This window comes from Pseudoliparis swirei, chromosome 19, assembly GCF_029220125.1.
Source record: "Pseudoliparis swirei isolate HS2019 ecotype Mariana Trench chromosome 19, NWPU_hadal_v1, whole genome shotgun sequence".
Lineage (NCBI taxonomy): Eukaryota > Metazoa > Chordata > Actinopteri > Perciformes > Liparidae > Pseudoliparis > Pseudoliparis swirei.
The window spans coordinates 11,315,082-11,335,515 of record NC_079406.1 but is presented as its reverse complement, the minus strand read 5'-3'; the positions used below and the strand labels follow the sequence as shown (position 1 = coordinate 11,335,515).

Sequence of the window (20,434 nt, the reverse complement as noted above, 5' to 3'; positions counted from 1 at the left end):
TTTCTCATGTTGTGGAGTTAACTGGACATGCGGGGCACACTTCATAGAGACCAAAAGTGTATCATACTCTGAAAACCACTCCCACCAAAGGGAAAAACAATCAGTGCTGGCGCCACAATATGCACCATGGGGCTGAAAGCTAACAAAAACAGCAGATTTCAGCATGCCAAAGGATTATTTTTGCACCATATGTCAGGGATTTACTATGATATTGAGAATGATGATGGGACAAGTTAGTTGTTATAAAGCTACGATAGTTAGCTGAGGCACTTGCAAACATAAAACTGCATATTACATTACATTTGGCTGACACTTTTATCCAAAGCGACTTACACTCATTACATTCATAAACCGTAGGGTTAAGTGTCTTGTTCAAGGACACATGGACTAACTAATACATCAAATGTATTCTATTTTCGAATAAAGAAATTGCATACTTTCAAAATGCTTCATCTTAACTTACAGAAATGTTGCCTAAAATAAATTATTTCTCACTTATGAATTCTTAAAGGCTCAGTTTTTTTCAGTTGGGCAGTTTATTAAAACAAATTCTGTGTTCTTCCTGTTGGTAGTCTGTTATTTGCTGGCAGACAGAATTGACAATAATTGCTTTCCCCTCAGGTTTGGGCTAGCCTCTGTCTCTATACTGGTGGCAGGATATAATAAATGACACGTAAACTGTGTGATAGCTTGAAGAAGTAGTATGGGAAATATACTAAGATTGATAAGCTACCACTTTCATATCTGTCCAATTAATATGAAATTACAGCCATCAGCTGGTTATCTTAAGGACTAAAAACAATAAATGAACTGGCACATTATCCCCATGTAAACCCCCAGATTTAAACATAATTGTTTTGTACATATTAAATAAAAAAGACATAACATATTAATCAGGTGCTGGAAGGCAGACTGTGTTCCCTTTGGACAGAGCTAGGCTTACTGTTTCCTCTTGATTCCAGTTTTTGTGCTAAGAGAAACTGACTGGCTGTCGCTCCATATTTAGCACAAAGAAATAGGATTTGTATCGATCTTTTCAAATAACTCTGAGAGTGAATAAGCGTATTTTCCAGAATTCACTCTATTGCTTCAAGTTTTAGTGAGAGTATGAACTGTTCTTGAACACAACAACCCACAGCCACCTTAATTGTGATGGTATCAGGCATCGTTGGAAAAAGCAGCAGTTATAGACGCATTTAAAATGACCAAACAATCTCAAAGCCGGTCATGGAGAGCGGCAGTATAAGGGAGTAATGTGGGTCAGATAAATGAGAAGACAGCATGGGGTTTATTCTGTGCTCTGGAAACCACTTGCAAACCCTCTCTCCCTTCCTTCCTCTCTCCACGACACATGGTGATCTGGCTTGTTTGGCAGAGGTAGAAAAGAGAGGGAACAAAAGGATGAGTGACCAATGTAGAGTTGCAATGGCCAGCTGAGTTATTTGGTCAAAACCCAGTAAAATGGAAAGATGGGCTGTTGCTAAGCTGTGGTGTGAGAAAGAGAGAACACTCTTGCTGAGCTCATTGAAGAGAACCATGCTTCTGTTTACTCACACATATACCACTTCAGAACCACTGCAATCACCACCAATTACTATTATTACTACCTCCTATCACTTTCTTTGAGCCTTTATTAAACACTTTGCATGATGAACAGGATCTGAATGACTTACCAAGTAGTGAATGATGGCTGGAAATATACAATAAACATGGCAATGTACTATGCCATGCATTTATGGAAAGGAAAGGCATATCAGCAGTTCAGATTTAAAAAAATGATAAATCAAAGGTCAAAATCAGGGTGTCAGTATAATGGCCTCTCTGTCCTTGACAACCAAAGCACAACACACCAAAACACAACTCATACTTAGAACAAATCACACCTGTGTTTTGCACAGGTAATTCTGACTGAATGTCAACATAAATCACATGAGTAAAGCCCATATGAATAACTAATAATCTGGTTCTGTAGGAACCAATAACTGATGAAAGGATGAATACAACAAACAGTTCATATTGTTATTATTGTATTTCATGAGTATTTTGCAAGAAAGATTAGAAAAGGTTTGTACATCACAATTTAGTTTCTTCTTTCCCTGGGAAATCAGCTGGCAACCAACTAGAGTGCAACCATATGAATGTCTTCCAGGAAATCCCCATATATTGATGGTTATAACTACTCCCTCTATAATAACCTTTGCAACACGTTGCCTTCTGACATGGTTGGACAACCAAAATGTACAAACTAGTCCTTTTCTTACATAATGTATAGTTGGTTTTGATATTTTCATGTCACTTTCATCAATGGCTGATCTCTATCAAGAAATAGGGGACAATCAGTTTGTTTGGTATTAGTTGTAAAATACCATGATGTGCACATCAGCACCCAGAAGCTAAGAGAAAGAGATCTAGGCATTGCTGTTTAATCATCACGTGCACATCACATCAGCCTCTGGCTCTGTGTTGTGAAAACTCAGGATGGGCTCGCAAGGAAACGAAAACCACAGGGAGACTGGAGAAGCAGATAGAGTGTGACCCAAAAAAGTAGAAGGCAACACACACACACATAGAGAGAGAGAGAGAGAGAGAGAGACCCATTAATGATATGCGTGTTGAATCCCGAGAGACATACTGAGAGTTGTGTGGCTTGTTGCTCTGGGTGTGGTTGAATGTGGATCTAGGGTGTGACAGGAAGTCAGTGGGGAGCTGATATGTTGAACCCTGTCATCCTGTTGTTACTGATCACACCTGCCTGGAGAGAGGACAAGGTCCATTTGCGGCAGCGGCGGATCGTGGCAGCACTTCCGGTTACCACCGCAGGTGCCGCGGCATGACTTCCGGCACGGCTGGCAGCTGCCGTGAAGTGCTGCTGCACCTGCGGTGGTAACCGGAAGTGCTGCCACGACCCGCCGCTGCCGCGAATGGACCTTGCCCCTACTGCCTGCCTTTTGTGTATTTGCAAGCAATGAAATTCAACAAAGAGGAACCACTTAATTATACCATTACTTCAATTTGTTATGGAAATAACGCATCTTGACTGACCCAAGTGCTCAACAGAGTACACACAACCACAACAGACACAACAATCACCCCTTAGTACACACACAAATACACAAACACAAACTTATGTGAATGGTAATGGCAGATCTCTTGTTTAACGCCCCCTTTATTTTGCATTTTGGAGGATGTACTCAATGGTCTTCCAACTGTGACGTGAGAAAGAGGTGTCGAGAAAGAGGAAAAAGAGAGGGAGGCCATGTCTATAAAAACAAAAAGCTTTGGCTTAAATCTGTCTCCTCCACTGGCCCAATTCCAAGATACAGAATATGTAGTTCTCTCATTTGTTTATTGTCTTGGTTTTCATCATGAATCAAAGTTTTTTATTCATATACTGACTACATTTGACTGAAGCTTGATTTGTTGTACTTTCACACAGTAATGCTTGTCGATTGACAGAATTTGTCAGAACTGCTGTCACTACACACTACAGCTCTGTCCATGTAAGACATCTTTCTCAGCTTCGCCTTGGCGACATCATTGTTTTGATTATTGTTGCAAAGGAGACCCAGCAGTGGATTCTGTGTATCTCAGACTGATCTCAGTAAATTCTAGTGACTCGCATATGAAACACTGCAGTCGCAATGTCCAGCTCTCGCCAGTGCTGTGATCGCACATAAACAGAACACGCTTGATTACTTCCATAGGACTGTGACAATGTGGGCATCAAAGTAGAGTAGGGTGCCACTATGTGGCACATCAGAGCTGAAGGGTCCAAGGGCACCGATCTGGGCACAGAGCAGGGCCCTTTGAACTCTGACTGACATGGAAATTTGTTTGAAGTGCTCTTTGGTCAGGCCTTAACTCCAAAGCTGGTTTAACATCTCGAAATGGATCCTTTGTATTCCCACTTGATGACCAGAGATGACCTAGTATGTTAGGCCATGTTTATTGTGTACTGATCAAAGTAAAATCTATAGTAGAGAGGCATATACGAGGAACTGTAATGACATATTGTCACCTCAAAGTTCTTTCTTAGCCTATTTCCCACCAGATGCTTGATATGGTGTAAAAATATGGGAGGGACACAAATTGTGCAGCTCCACAGGCATAATATCATAGTGCTCCCATAAAAATAGGAGGTAAGCTATAAGGGTACTTATAACAGCTGACAGCAATGATAAAGTACACTATGCAGAGTAGAGTCATATCGTCTTGGTCTTGGATAGTAAATAACAGAACAAATACCATTTCCGACTGGAGCCGTCCAGTATTTTTTATCCTCAGTATGTACAAGACCACAAATACCATGCTCACTGTGAGGTGTATAACCATTCATCCATTTGTCCCTCTTACACTCCCATTTCCCCAGGTGCACTGGGAAGGTCTTTGCCAATGTTAATTGTGAGCTAGTTGGTCATTGTGTCCCATACAAAGAGGATTTGCTCCAAACCAATGCCATGCCAAAAAACAGGTGTGCACCCACTGCATATAAGCCACCGAGATGTCTGAATTACTTGTTATGTCCATACATAATGTTTTTGTTCCTCCTTTTAACAATAATAATAACAGAAACATAACAACAGCAACCGAAGGCATATATAAAAACATTGTTTTACAAATAATAAAGCAATGCCAGATAATATTAGATGAGATAACAGTGAAGGAAATTAAAACAATAATTGCCAGTCTATATTCCGGACAACGGCTCTTTCAGCTTCAATCTTTATCCTAATATCTATTCTCTTCACCCATATGCCTTATGAGCCTGTCTCTCTGTATAATTGTATAGCCAGTCAACCATACTGGAGCAAACATGACGCAGCGCTGTCACATGTCTCTATTGTCCTTCAGCTAAGTGTTTCTCATTTTGTTTTCGGTTTGTAAATTGCCATACTTCAAAGTGATTAAACATTTGGGTCAACATTTGTGATCTGTCCTTTCCACTGTTGTTGATATATTATGTTCTCATTTAGAGTTGCTGGAACAGCATACTTCAGATCCTTCACATTGTTGTGAATTTTCTCTTATTTTCAGGAGAAAAAGAATGGCCCTTATCTGTAACAAACATGCTCACTTGTAGTCAGTGCTCTGTGCCAATATTCATTTTCATACTGTAGGCCAGGGCTATTCAACTTCAGTAGCAAGTGGGCCGAATAAGAAAATCACGGGGGGTGTGAGGGCCGCACAGAATATTGATCAAATAATGGCTAAAAATTAAAAACAGTAATGTATATTTCCACAGGTAAACAGTCACACACGAAAATGCGTCGGTATTGTGTGGCAAAAGTGGTGCGAACAAGCATCACTATAAACATGTTTCAAAGTGTAAATATCCGCTCAAGGTAACCAGTTGTTTCAGATCCCTTCAACCAAACTGTTCCCATGAAAACATAAGAAATGTGACTTAATGGATCAATATAATAATATACACTTTTACTAATCCACAAGGGGAAATTAGTTCTCTGCATTTAACCCATCCTTAGTTATTAAGGAGCAGTGGGCTGCGGTGAAGCGCCCGGGAAGCAACTGGGGGTTCAGTGCCTTGCTCAAGGACACTTCAACTTCCTACTAATGGGGAGAGCGGGGATCGAACACACAACCTTGCGGTTGAGGGACGGCCCTCTTACCCCACTGAGCTACAGCCACCAATATTTAAATGACTTGGGATGAAACTAACATCTGGTGGCGCAGCGCACAGACTGCGCGTCTTTCAGTGCAGACTCCTTTTGCGTGAAAGGGATCGAAACCAGGTCGGGCGATCTTTTTATTTTTATTTTTTCGAAAATGTATTTCTTCATACGTGGCTGTGATGCACTGCTCACTTATACAATCGTAATCGCCCAAATGGATATGAACGGTGGCTTGAAGATCTCCAGCAATATGTTTGTGAATGTGTGACGAATCTGGTGAGCGAGACAGAGCCCCGCTGCAGATGTTAAGAAAACACAACGCACGCACGCGCAGGGAAACCAGTAGGTTTGAAAACCAGTAGGGGGGTAACAACGGCAACCAACACGGGTGCGTAACATAAAGATGTAACCATACAGGTTTGGTTGAGGCAACAGTGAAACTCAATGGCTCTGGGTTAGATGTCTCAATGTATAAAAGAGGCGTGTCCGTCAGTTTTATTTTTTCTTACCAAGCTATACTGATTTGCAGGCAGTCTTGCGGGCCAGAGTTAAACTCAAACGGGCCGCATCCGGCCCGCGAGCCGCTAGTTGAATAGGCCTGCTGTAGGCACTTCCCCTTTCAGCTTTCTCCCCTCAAAGACTCATTCAACTGTGCTGAGGCAGGCCCTAGACAATCTGATTCTGAATTGCTGCCTTTATCTCACATTTTGTTTCAACTGGGTAAATTGACAATCCCTCAGTAACAGGCGAGTGAAGATTCATGGCTATGCTGACTAGCTAACATGGCTAGTCAGCTTCATTAGCCAAACTATTAGTTAACTCAGAGCTACCAACTCTTATGGTTTCTGAGAGTTGGTAGCTCTGTTTCGGAGCGCATCTGTAAACCTATGCGCTGCATAGACATCCTATTTACCCCAAAGAGTCCCGAAGTTAGCAACAGAAGAAGATTTTCAAACAGACACAACCGCGGGAGAAACTCAGGAGGAGCAGAGACTAAGGTATGTTAATGACATGTGGTTCAATTAAGTACTCACTCTCTTAAACTTTAAATCTTGAAAGAAATTATTCGTTGTATTTGTGCGTGTGATTTTGTGTGGTGAATTTAAACTCAGCTGTCATAACAAGCAGCAGGAGAGCACCTTGTTAACCTCTTGGTATACTGCATGCTCAAAACATCATAGCATTGTTTATTAAGGCTGCTCACATAGCATTTATCTTCTTATTTACAGGCCAAAGAAAAGGACCCCATCAAGAATTTTCCAAACAGCACTTTGAATAAGCAAGATGTATTCTAAAGAATTTAACATAAAGACAGGACATTTGTGCAATAGAATTAGGCATGTTTTTGTAAATGAGAGTAGAGTTATTAAAAAAACATTTTAATTCTTTAAGGTAGCAAAGATGTCTCGTAAAAGACCTTTGCCAGGCCAGAATGCAGGGTACAACATGGGTACAATGCCAAATTCATTCAAATTTCCTGATACTTGAGCCACCAACGTGTGTGGCTGCGTGCGCGGCAACATATTGGTCACCCCCGACAAAATCTCACTCTAATGGTGTGTTCACACCGGACGCGTCAAAATTTTGACGCGCGTCGAGATTACATGTTAAATCAATGCAAAGCTGCGTCGAAGCTGCGTCGCTGCGTATTTCCCAGCGAGCAGCGCGTCAGACGCGTTTGAAGCAGCACGAACAGAGGGTTTGTCGCGGGGCGAACTGAGCGAACAGACGCAGCTCCTCGACGCGCGAGTTGAAATTTCCCAACTCCGGCAGCAAAAACGCGTGAGTCATAGTTGCGTCAGCCAATCAGCGTTGAGCAGCTCCGCTCGTCATCGTCCTGCCGGTTGAAAAAATGGAGGAAAAGATTATTGTCGCCGTCTGTGGGCACCCCGAACTTTACGATACAACTCTTTATGCTTACCGAAACCGGAGCTATAAAGATAAAGCGTGGAACAAGGTCGGAGAAGCCGTGGGACTACCTGGTACGTTTTGAATGTATGTATTTGCTTTTAATCTCGCTATTTGTTGTACTTTACTATCAACCAACCGCCGGCATATGTGTTTCATGGCAGGAGATCTGCCGCCGGAGGTGGAAAAGTCTCAAGAGACACGTATCAAAGAGAGAAGAGAGAGAGAGCAGCGAGAAGCGCAGTGGGAGTGCAGCTCAGTCCACTAAAAAGTGGAAGTACGCTGCGGTCCCGTGGTTCCTCGACCCATTTATGACTCCGCCCCCGACGCGTCCGACGCGTCTGGTGTGAACACACTTTTTTCGACGCGCGTCAAGACTGCTGCGTCAGACGCGGCGAGAATTTTTTCGACGCGTCCGGTGTGAACGCACCATAAGGTTTATTGAAAAGTTGGCAGCTCTGGTTAACGCTACAATTTTTCTCCTGCCCCAAACCACCTTTTGTCCTCACATGTATGTAGTTCATCCAATTACTGTTCCTTGCGTAAAAAATAAAATAATTGGGAAAATAGCTGCCTCAAGGCAGGAACTGGACTTGTGTTAGCAAGTAGCTATAGTTAGCTAACAGCTACCTTGCAACATTTAGTCAGCCAGCCTGCTGCTGTTCTGCTGAAATCACAGTGCATGTCAAGTACACACAGTCTTTATCATATATTATTGATTGCATACATTGTGTCTTGATTTAATTCAACACAGCTTCTTTTATATTAGTTCCCATTAGGGTCCATGTCACAGTGATAGCTTAATGTCTTGACAATAAAACAACATGAGCAGCCTCCCTATTATTTTTTATTATTGCTTTTTAAAAAAACCTCTACATCTGATCAATTATCTAAATACTGAATGTAGGCTTGGCTTAGTTTTGACTGCAACCATAGCAATTAGATATGTGAAGGACAGCTCATAAATGAAACAGGTGAAAATCATAACAATAATAGTGTTCCATAGTTGTGTCTGTTCCAGGGTCAAAGTATTTGGCCTACATGGTGTACACATAGATCCATTATTATTGATATATTTGCTGTACCAGCTAAAACATATCTAAACATCTGCCATACAAAAATCTGCCATATTTTAGCCTGAGGGCCTTTCTGCTACTGTGCAGAGGCTATATTATCACACATGATGAACTAGGCCCCTCCACTGGTTAATTGAGTGCATTTATACTACCTATAGGCCTATATTGGTATGTAATAAACTATAAATGCAAACATAATGAGTCATTTTAACATGATTGTTTTAGTCGTGATGTCCAAGGTCACCACCTCATCCACTTCCTCACTGCAACGCCTGACCCTTCACCCCCATATTTCCCCCTAGTTGGTCCCCTCTCCTGAGGCATGTCTGTCGGGAGGGACCCAGAGAAGTGGAGAGGGTTAAAGATCAGTCAAGAGTACAGAGCTGCTAACAACACCTGTAAAATCACAATTCTCAACACTTCTGTCAGATTTCAACTATACACTTACACTATATAGTCACCATGGAGTGGACATTTAGATCATCAATTAAAAAGACAAATACAACTGATTGACAACGAGCTGTGACACTCTAAGAAAATTGGCAAACTCTTCAAGTAAAGGTGTGGACTGTCTGTCCTCTTCAAGTTGTAATTGTTAATCATAGTTAATCTTTATATGCAAAAGAGTGCCTGACCTTGCAAACAGTTTGAATTCTTTCACTTTTCATTCATATGCTCAGCGAGACAAAAGTTCACACAATTCCTGTCATTGTTTTGCAAGAGATAACACAGGATCAAGATACGATGTAATCCTCTAACTCTGAACAGCTTCCAGATAAATAGAGCAATTATTCACTTATATTGTGACATTCCAGAAAATAACTTTGTTTCTCTGTGGACGTTACAAAAAGGAAAACCTTGCCTTGACTGTACAGTAGATTGCACTATCCTCTGTTCTCTTGGTGGCATTTAGAACCTTTCAGCTTTGCCACAGCTGTGTCTGAATCTCATTACACGCTGTTTCCTTTACATATAATATGAGACTCTTCACACCATGAGAACTGGTACAAGAATAGTTCTCACATTTTTCAAAAAAGTGAAATATGGTCAAAATGTTATTATTAATTAGTTTTTGTGGGTGAATAGTAAATGTTCTTTTGCATAAACACACGAGTTCAGAACACCATCGTTACTGATTATTATTATTATTAACCGTATTTCCTCAAAGTTGGTCTAATCCTTTATTGTGGCACAGTGTGCAGTTACATAACTTGAAACAGCATCAATAAGTTAGAGGGGGAAAAGTTCTCAGACAAAGTGGAGGACCATAGTAAGTTGGTCACAAAGTATGAACTGTCAACTTATAAAGAAAACAGGTGCAATAAGTACAATTAAAACACAGGAGCTTCCTCTTGCGCAGCTTATACAAAGGCAGTAAGCCGAGACCGTTGGTTCTAGGATGAACAGTGGTGTATTGTGCCCTGATGCTGGTACAAGGCTGATTTCAACTCCTCGGCAGTGACCTTTTTTCCAAACCAAATGTTCCCCCCATGGCTGACTCGCAAGGTAAGGCCGTTTATGCAACCAATGGGAGGAAAGGGGCTACAATAGGGTAGTGGGTTTAGGGATGGATGATCCATTTGTCTGGATAAAAGGTTTAACAAAGTGGATGACTTCTGCGTGAGAATGGGGCACAACACAGGTCCTATTGGCTCAAGGCTGGCCATAGGTCAATTATGCTGTAACTGTCACTGATGAGGAAAGCCATTTGAAGGATGCAGAGTGAAACGGAAAGAGGCAGATACAGCAAGGTGAATGACGAACCCCATTAATCTAAAAAAAGAGGACCATCATATGGTTGATGGAATCAGTGTGTGAGTACGTTGGGCCCACGGAGCAGATTACAGTGTTTACAGTGATCACCGGACTTAATCCATGACAACCCAGGGTTCAGATCAGGAACCGGGATCATAGTTGTAGTCCTACACCCTTCTCTGCTCTTCCATTCGAGCAGTTACCCACCCACAACTCTAGAGTAAGAGACTGTGTCTGTCCCACGGCCACTTCAATTAAATAAATCAAAAGTAAGCAGAAGAGGAGTCGTACAAAATAACCTCATAAAAGTTAACACCATTATTTCAGCAGTGCAACAAAACAGGACTATTAAATGTGGTCTCGTAAATATTAGATCTCTGTCATCTAAAGCTGTTAGTAAATTATTTAATATCAGATAATCACATTGATTTATGTTGTCTAACTAAAACCTGGCTGAGTCATGAAGAATATGTCTGCCTAAATGAATCGACTCCTCCAAGTCATATTAATACTCACATTCCTCGAGGCACTGGCCAAGGAGGTGGAGTAGCAGCCATATTTAACTACAACTCATTTGAAAGCCTTGTTCTTAGTCTTCTACATCCAACCTGGAAAACACTACAGCCAATTCTATTAGTGATTCTGTACTGGCCACCAGGTCCATATTCAGAGTTTATATCTGAACTTTCAGAATTTATATCAAGTTTGGTTCTTAAAACTGATAAAGTTATTATTGTAGGAGATTTAAATATCCATGTAGATGTTGATAATGATTGCCTAGGTGCTGCATTCATCTCATTGTTGGACTCGATTGGCTTCTGTCAGAGAGTACAGAAACCCACTCACAGCTTTGGCCACACCCTCGATCTTGTTCTTACATATGGCATTGACTTTGAGCATTTGAAGGTCTTCCCACAGAACCCTCTTCTGTCAGACCACAACCTCATAACTTTTGAGTTTATACTACCGGAGTGTACACTGTTAGTCAAAAGTTTCTACACCAGATGTCTAACTGACAGTGCTGTAGCTAAATTTAAAGAAGCGATTACTTCTGCATTTGATTTAATACCACGTCTCAATATAACAGAGGACTCCTGGTCTAACTTTAGTCCGTCCCAGATTGATCATCTTGTTGATAGTGCCACAAGCTCACTGAGAATGACACTGGACTTGATAGCCCCTCTGAAGAAGAAGACAGTGAGCCAGTAGAGTTTTGCTCCCTGGTATAACCCTCAGACCCGCAAACTAAAGCAAATATCACGAAAGCTTGAAAGCATATGGCGTTCAACTAATCTGGAAGAATCCCGCTTGGTTTGGCGAGATAGTCTTAAAACATATAAGAAGGCCCTCCGTAATGCTAGAGCAGCCTATTAGTCATCAGTTATAGAGAAAAACAAGAACAACCCCAGGTTTCTCTTTAGCACTGTAGTCAGTCTGACAGAGAGTCACAGCGAACTATTAGAGGCAAGATTAATAATCTCTTGCCCTTAACCAGTGCCAATCTGTCCTCAAGTGGAATGGCCTTGGAAACCGCTGTATGCCCTGGTGTATATTTAGATGGCTTTTCTCCCATCAACCGTGACCAATTATCTTCAACGGTTTTTACTTCTAACACGTCTACCTGTCTCTTGGACCCAATCCCGACGAGGCTGCTTAAAGACGTTTTGCCTTTAACTGGCAGCTCTCTATTAGATATTATCAACTTGTCTTTGATAACAGGCCACGTACCACATTCCTTCCAAGTAGCTGTAATGAAACCTCTCCTAAAGAAGCCCACTCTGGATCTAGAAGTGTTGGCTAACTACAGACCGATCTCTAACCTCCCCTTCCTCTCCAAGATCTTTGAGAAAGTGGTCGCAAATCAGTTGTGTGACTTTCTTCATCATAATAGTTTATTTGAGAAGTTTCAGTCAGGATTTAGAAAACACCACAGCACCGAGACAGCACTGGTGAAAATTACAAATGACCTCCTAATGGCATCAGATAAAGGACTCCTCTCTGTACTGGTCTTGTTAGACCTTAGTGCTGCGTTCGACACTATTGACCATGACATCCTATTACAGGATCAGTCGATTGGCATTTCAGGCACCGCACGAAGTTGGTTTAAATCCTATTCATCAGATTGATCTCAGTTTGTATTTGTAAACGATGAAGCCTCGATAACCACTAACGTTAGTCACAGAGTTCCACAAGGTTCTGTGCTTGGACCAATTTTATTTACCTTATACATGATTCCTTTGGGCAATATTATCAGGAAACACTCCATAAACTTTACAAAAGCGACTTACAATGAGTGCATTCAACCTAGAGTACAAACTAAGAACAACAAGAATACAGAAAGTAACATTTCCTCAACATAGTCGAACTACAAAAGTACCATAATAAGAGCTATTTAAGTGCCACTGAAGTGCAAATCTGTGTTTTAATCCAGATATAGTCGGAAAAGATGTGTTTTTAGTTTCCGGCGGAAGATGTAGAGACTTTCTGCTGTCCTGATGTCAGTGGGGAGCTCATTCCACCACTGAGGAGCAACGACAGCAAACAGTCTGGATTTCGAGTGATTAGCTCGAAGTGCAGGAGTCACAAGTCGATTCGCTGTTGCCGAGCGGAGCGAATGTGCCGGGGTGTATGGTGTGACCATATCCCGGATGTAGACGGGGCCATATCCGTTCGTAGCATGGTACCCCAGAACCAATGTTTTTAAGCGGATGCGGGCAGCCACCGGTAACCAGTGAAGAGAGCGGAGGAGCGGAGTGGTGTGGGTGAATTTCGGGAGGCTGAAGACCAGTCGAGCAGCTGCATTCTGGATGAGCTGCAGAGGTCGGATGGCCTGAGCAGGTAGACCAGCCAGGAGTGAGTTGCAGTAGTCAAGGCGCGAAATGACCAGAGCCTGGACCAGAACCTGTGCCGCCTTCTGAGTAAGAAGAGGCTCTATTCTCCTGATGTTGTGCAGCATGTACCTACAGGAACACGCTGTCGCAGTGATGTTGGCCGTCAGGGAGAGTTGACTGACTAGTGTCACCCCGAGGTTCCTGGCAGTCAGGGTAGGGGCCAACACAGAGCTGTTGAAGGTGGTAGTCAGGTCATGGGTGGGGGAGCCTTTCCCTGGAAGGAATAGTAGCTCGGTCATGTCAGGGTTGATTTTCAGGTGGTGTGCAGACATCCACTGAGAGATGTCGGTCAGACAGGCAGAGATTCGTGCCGCCACCTGTGTTACGGACGGTGGAAACGAGAAGATCAGTTGGGTGTCATCGGCATAGCTGTGGTAGGAGAAGCCATGCGAATGAATGACAGAGCCAAGAGAATTAGTGTACAGAGAGAAGAGGAGGGGACCCAGGACTGAGCCTTGAGGAACCCCAGTAGTGAGAGGACAAGGATCAGACACAGATCCTCTCCAAGTTACCCGGTAAGTGCGGCCGTTAATGTAGGAAGAGAAAAGGGCGAGTGCAGTGCCTGAGATCCCCAGGTCCTGAAGAGAAGAGATAAGGATCTGGTGGTTCACGGTGTCAAAGGCTGCAGAAAGGTCTAGAAGGATAAGGACAGAGGAGAGAGAGGCTGCTCTAGCAGTGTCAAGCTGCTCAGAGACAGCAAGGAGGGCCGTCTCTGTCGAGTGGCCGGCCTTGAATCCAGACTGGTGAGGGTCAAGAAGGTTGTTGCTGTGGAGATAGGAGGACACTTGGTTAAAGATAGCTCGCTCCAGGGTTTTGGAAAGAAAAGGAAGAAGGGAGACCGGTCTTTAGTTGCTGACTTAAGACGGGTCGAGCGTGGGTTTCTTCAGGAGAACAACTTTCATTGTTATGCAGATGATACTCAATTATATCTATCGATCAAACCAGAGGAGTCCAACCAGCTCAGTAAAATTCAAGCATGTCTTAAAGACATAAAAACATGGATGACCTGCAACTTCTTGATGTTAAACTCAGACAAAACCAAAGTAATTTTACTCGGCCCTGAGCACCTCAGAGATCAATTATCTGGTGATGTGGTTTCTATAGATGGCATTGCCCTAGCATCCAACACCACTTTAAAGAATCTCTGCATTATCTTTGATCGGGACTTGTCCTTTAACTCCCACGTAAAGTAAATCTCAAGGACTGCATTCTTTCATCTACGTAATATTTAAAAAATCAGGCACATCTTGGTTCACGTGTTCGTTACTTCTAGACTGGATTACTGCAACTCCTTATTAGCAGGCTGCTCTAATAAGTCTCTTAGGTCCCTCCAGTTGATCCAGAATGCTGCAGCTCGTGTTCTCACTCAAACTAAGAAAAGAGATCACATCACTCCTGCACTAGCTGCTCTGCACTGGCTCCCTGTAAAATCAAGAATCACTTTTAAAATTCTTCTCTTAACCTACAAAGCCTTGGTTGGTGACGCACCATCATATCTTAAGGAGCTTGTAGTACCATATTGTCCCACTAGAGAGCTGCGCTCACTAAATGCGGGGCTACTTATAGTTCCTAGAGTCTTAAAAAGTAGGATGGGAGCCAGAGCCTTCAGTTATCAAGCTCCTCTTTTATGGAACCAGCTTCCCCCTTCAGTCCGGGAGGCAGACACAGTCACCTCGTTTAAGAGTAGACTTAAGACTTTCCTCTTTGACAGAGCTTATAGTTAGGGCTGAATCAGGTTTGCCCTGGTCCAGCCCCTTGATATGCTGCTATAGGCTTATAGGCGGCTGGGGGACGTTTAGGATACCTATCTCCTCTTTTCTCTCTCCTTATGGATGCATTTGTATCTCTCTATTGCACATTACTAACTCTGCTTTCTCCCCGGAGTCCTTTAGACTTCACGTCTCATAGGGTCATCGGACCCTATGAGACGTCATAGATCCTATCTGCCTGATGGATCATCGAGGTCTGGATCGTGGAATATGCCTACTACCAACTATGCCATGGCCCTGCTGAGACTCCGCCACTCCTCCTCTCTACCTCCATCTGCCTGATGGATCACCGAGGTCTGGATTGTGGAATATGCCTACTACCAACTATGCCATTGCCCTGTTGAGACTCCGCCCACTGTTGAGACTCCGCCCACTCCTCCTCTCTACCTCCATCTGCCTGATGGATCGTGTTGGTCTCCATCGTGGAATATGCCTACCTCCAACTATTAATACACTCTGTCATATTCATTGAATGTGTTTTAACTCTAAATCTGTCCTTCTGTTCACATTACATCTATTGCACCTGTCCATCTTGGAGAGGGATCCTCCTCTGTTGCTCTCCTGAAGGTTTCTTCCCTTTTTTTCCCCAGTGAAGGGTTGTTTGGGAGTTTTTCCTGATCCGATGTGAGGTTTCGGGACAGGGATGTCTATGTGTACAGATTGTCAAGCACCCTGAGACAAATTTGTAATTTGTGAAAATGGGCTATACAAATACACTGAATTGTATTGAATTAACCTAATTACAGGTTAACCTCTGACAGTTTATTTGGATTTTTCATGTAAGTTTCCACCTCCGTTTGATCTTAAGCCAACAAAGGGACAGGGCACAACAAGTGCTCTGTTTACAGTGGGAAATAGGAGATGAGAGTGATTCTGCTAGTATCAAACTGTCTGATCTTTTTTTTTATTTTATTTTTTTTAATAGTTTATTTAATAAGGGACAGTGCACATTGATTAAAAACATTGCAGTAAATGTGCCAGAGTTAGCCAAGAGGCTAAAAACTGAACACTGGTTCAGGGTAGAATATCAGACGACACATGCACACATTCAACTGCGGTCATGTGTGCCGGCATCCACGGATACTCGATCAAGTGGGCCGCTGCTTGAAATGTAATGCACTTCTATTCATGGTGTTACGGTAACGTGGAATTGTACAGCCCAAAAGTACGGATATAGCTAATGTATCCACTTTCATATAACAAGTCAAAAACAACATTATTTTGGACAATGTATGAAATAATATTATAGTTCAAATTAAAGTTAAGTCATATTAAAATGATATTCATAACTTTCCAATATTTGAATTTTTTAAAGCAGATCATGCTTGTTATTGTTAACCGCTGCTATGCCCATAAATATTTTCAGCATATTTAACTGTACAGATACTGAGATAGTCAAAGTTAAAGTCACCTTAAAAGAAATAATGATGTTCATAATTTTCCAATATTTTTTATTTTTTAAAGCAGATCATTAAAAGTGTAAATTCTGAAAATGATACTGCTTTCTCGTTATTGATGACCTCTGCTATACCCATGATTATTTCCATGAGATATTACTATACAGTTTTTCACAAAATCCAAGTTAAAGTCGGCTAAAAAGAAATAATATTATTCATAGTTTTCCAGGGGGTCTCCTTTAAACCTTTCCCACCCAAGACATCCCTTCTCTGGGATTTCACGCCACTGGATGCCCCCTCAAAGCCGGGATCAGTGGAGTATTCCATTCGAGGAGACTTTTTACATGGGAGATTTTGTCTAAACCCTCAGAGACGTCTCATATTCACCATTAAAACACACTGCAGTGCGCAACGTATCCAGTGACTTCCTTAAAACATTACCAGAAGAAAAGTAATGCACTGCCCTCCTCTGGCAGTAGTAGCATGTCTCGAAGAGATATGGGGGTCTGCACTAGCCTGGGGATTATGCCAAAGGTGGTTGCTGTAGTAACGGGGAGCGATTTCCAGAGGGTGAATACAAGCCAGGATCAGGGTTGGAGAGGATGTCAGTCAGCCAGTGTAATTGATTGTAGAGACACACAGCTGCTGTAGTGAGAGGTGTCACCAGGTCCTACACCGTGCCAGTCTTGAGGGATACATAATAAGAGGAGCCGGTAGGGTGAAACGAGAGATGTCAGGGAGACAAATGGACAACATGATGAATGCATTAGAGATTTAAAGGTTCTCCAGGCACTCCAGCACTGGTCTGGCTCATTCCCGCTCTCTGACACTGATAAACACAGGAACGGAAACCTTGGTATTTGACTTGAATGATGACAAATTATTATGATCTTCCAATTTGTGTATTCCCCTATCTGCGCTAAATTGCTTCAAACTAATGCAACTGGCAAGGTCAAACTAACTTAAAATAGTGTCCATCTTTATTTTTCCACCTGTACATAATCCCTTTTAATCAATTAACCCCCGACAGAATAAACGTATCTTCAAACTGAAATTAACATTTTACAGCAGTGCAATTTGTAAATAGTTGTGTTGTTCAGACACAACTTCCAACCACAGTATGTGTGGCTATAAAACATCAGTCTGCATCTGACAAATGTCTTAATAAAAGATAGGAGCATGAATCAAACTGCTAGTATCTAATGATTAAACTAGCTGGCAGCTAGAAGTCCAATATCTGCTGGCCTGTTTACCATAAATTGCAGTCATTCTCAGCACACTTTAAACAAAAAAGGGACAGCATATCAAGATATTTTTAAAGCTTCACACTAAAAGTGACTCAACTTTATCTCACTGTGTTAGTGTTTCACCACAACAGCAAAGATGCTCTTGAGGAAATAACTTTGTTCTGTATGTCTTAAAGAGTGACAAATATGTGTATTGCTGCAGGCTGTAAAGCAATAAAGTGTTGCACTCATGCAGATGCCATGGTTGTCTACTGTTCTGCCATTTATGTAATATAATCCTTCTTCTTGTTTACCATTTATTAACAATTGTGTTAGTGCATGTGTTTATTTTTTCATTGAGTTCTGTGTGAAGACAGCTGTATAATTCTAACAGCACAAAGTCCATCTACTGGCCGTTCCCATGTGCAATGCCATCGGTGCAATTGGGTCAGTTATCATTGTCACTTAGGTCTTGCCAAGTAAGCATCGTAAAGTGAAATTCAACTTCTTCATGAATTTCTAGTTGATGGTTTGTGTCTATTTATATCCAGGAAATGTAATACATACTTTGTTTAGCATCCCTGCAGACTGGAGCATTATTTCTGTATTACAGTACCTCTGGAACACATTGATAACACAGCACAAAATCAGGAGGACTTATTGATCAGTATGCCTGAAAAAACGTAGATGGATACTGACTGAGATACGGAGATCCATGATGGCTGTTCCAGATGTGTGCCAGCAGGAGAACATTTGTTAATAAGTTTTCTCTTAGCTCATACAATGTAAGACAACTTTCTGTTATGAGTCACTGAACAGAGCAAAAAATATCTAACTAAATGAACAAATAACCTTCAAAGTATCTTTGAAAGCATACCAAAACACTACAAACAATGTGGGTCAGCAGCTTGCATTGGATCTTTTCCTCAACTAAATGGGCTGAAATAATGTAGGCCACTCTTTTGGTAGCATAGTTTTGTGGCCTGGCAATTAAACAGCACCAACAAACTCCAATTATCTCCACGCTATGCTGAGATGTTAATAGCGGCTAGATTGACCCGTGAGTGAATAAACCACTTGCTCTCACATGTTTTCTAAAATAGCTTGTTTGAAAGCAGGGTCTGTTGTAGAGATCTGTCACCGACCTTTTAGGCAGAGGAAGATGTGTTCACCCTGACCGCCTTCCCAGTGACTGTAACCTGCACAAAGATAAAGAATGTCAGATGCAATTGTCAGAGACAAACAGTGCCCATGACACCATTCTGTGCACAAGTGACCGCTAAGCAGTGTGAAGAGTGAGAGAGGAACGTGAGGAAGAGTACACAAACCCTGCACCATAGGCATGCTTTGAGCACACAGAGCAAAGCCAACATGGTCAATGATGTCAACTACTTTCCCATAGAGGGACTATGGGAAAACGGGGGTGCAGCAAGCAGTAGCCCCCTTTTCAACATCTTCAGGGCAGAATGGCATGTTAATGACTATCACTTCAGGGGCCACCTCCTTAAAACTGACGTGTTGACCATGAATTCAATGAGACTACACTTTGCATATGGAAGAACAAGATGAGGGTGTTGCCTTTAATTTAGGTTTCAAATTAATATTGACTGAGGTATGTAATAAAACTGTGACATTGGCCAAATTGCTTATATATGTCATTAACAAACTGAAGAAATGTCTACTTCAGTGGTATGAAATGTGCAACAACTATTTAATAGTTGAATACAAACCCCATATTATAACCCAACCCAGGGTAATTAATTGTCAAAGACAGAAAATTAAATATCATGCATGTAGAACATGCAACACATTTACTTAATTTAAGGCAAAATCATGTTCAAAAGACTCCAGAAAACTGATAACTTTCTTTCATGTAGGTTTACAGAGGATGCCCTCTGTTGGTGATTATGTATATTGCATACCATATGTAAAGAGGCCGATATATAGATCTACTGACTGCCAATATTGGATACACATTTGGTTACGCTCCCTTATAACATTGTTACACTCAAGTAGGGTTTTGCATAACGGCCTAGTTTATTTCTTTTATATAAATAAATATTAGACATAATTTAATTGAAAGTATTTCTCTGGATATTGGAATGGCACATGTGCTACACAAAACAGCCCAACAAACTCAAGTAATTTCATTACCTCACATGGTTACCAATGCAAAAATATGCAGTTATGTTCAAATTAATTAATTTCTACGTGTTCTGCTTGGTAAATAAATACACGGTTGTTCAACAGTAGGCTATACACTACAATATTGTGTTAACTTGTGGTAGGCCTACTGTATTTCATAACCTGTACTGTTTCTAATACTCAGAGCAGGATTAGTGATTGAACTACAACATCAAAGTCGGTACTTTAATGTGTACATCTTAAAAGTGTGTCAAGATACATTTTCCAACTTGAATGTACAGCCCACTAAAAGTAAGTCTACAAACCAAGCCTTCACACATGATTGAATCATATAATGATCTTGTATTATTCGGTCTGAAAACGTATATTGACTGCAGACCTTGGGCATGTCAGATATATTTAGATGTCATGGCATGTTGTAATCGATAAGCAAACCATGTCATGAATATTTTCTCAAGAACACTCTGATATGGATATGACTTGCAGTCTGGCTCACTGCACCAATGTGTTCTTCCGCGCAACATCATTTTTTTAATCGTTTTATTTTCCGCCATTAAACGTACAACGCACGATTAGCAAAAAATACTTTAAGTCTGCATCATATTAGTTATTCTTTTGCTAATACAACATTTATTAC

General features: G+C 41.6%; 3 long non-coding RNA genes across 3 annotated transcripts; 1 reads left to right on the top strand and 2 right to left on the bottom strand.

Moving 5' to 3' along the window:
* Positions 1 to 6,797: 6,797 nt before the first annotated feature.
* LOC130209780 (uncharacterized) lies at positions 6,798 to 7,708 on the bottom strand. Its single transcript, XR_008834705.1, has 2 exons — positions 7,552 to 7,708; positions 6,798 to 7,467 (listed from the first exon to the last, which is right to left on the bottom strand). It is a non-coding gene; the product is annotated as an uncharacterized LOC130209780 (long non-coding RNA).
* On the top strand, positions 7,483 to 8,812 carry LOC130209779 (uncharacterized). Its single transcript, XR_008834704.1, has 2 exons — positions 7,483 to 7,612; positions 7,703 to 8,812. It is a non-coding gene; the product is annotated as an uncharacterized LOC130209779 (long non-coding RNA).
* A 7,651-nt stretch (positions 8,813 to 16,463) lies between these two features.
* Positions 16,464 to 19,525, bottom strand: LOC130209665 (uncharacterized). Its single transcript, XR_008834665.1, has 4 exons — positions 18,798 to 19,525; positions 18,352 to 18,374; positions 18,220 to 18,270; positions 16,464 to 17,111 (listed from the first exon to the last, which is right to left on the bottom strand). It is a non-coding gene; the product is annotated as an uncharacterized LOC130209665 (long non-coding RNA).
* Between the last annotated feature and the right edge of the window lie 909 nt (positions 19,526 to 20,434).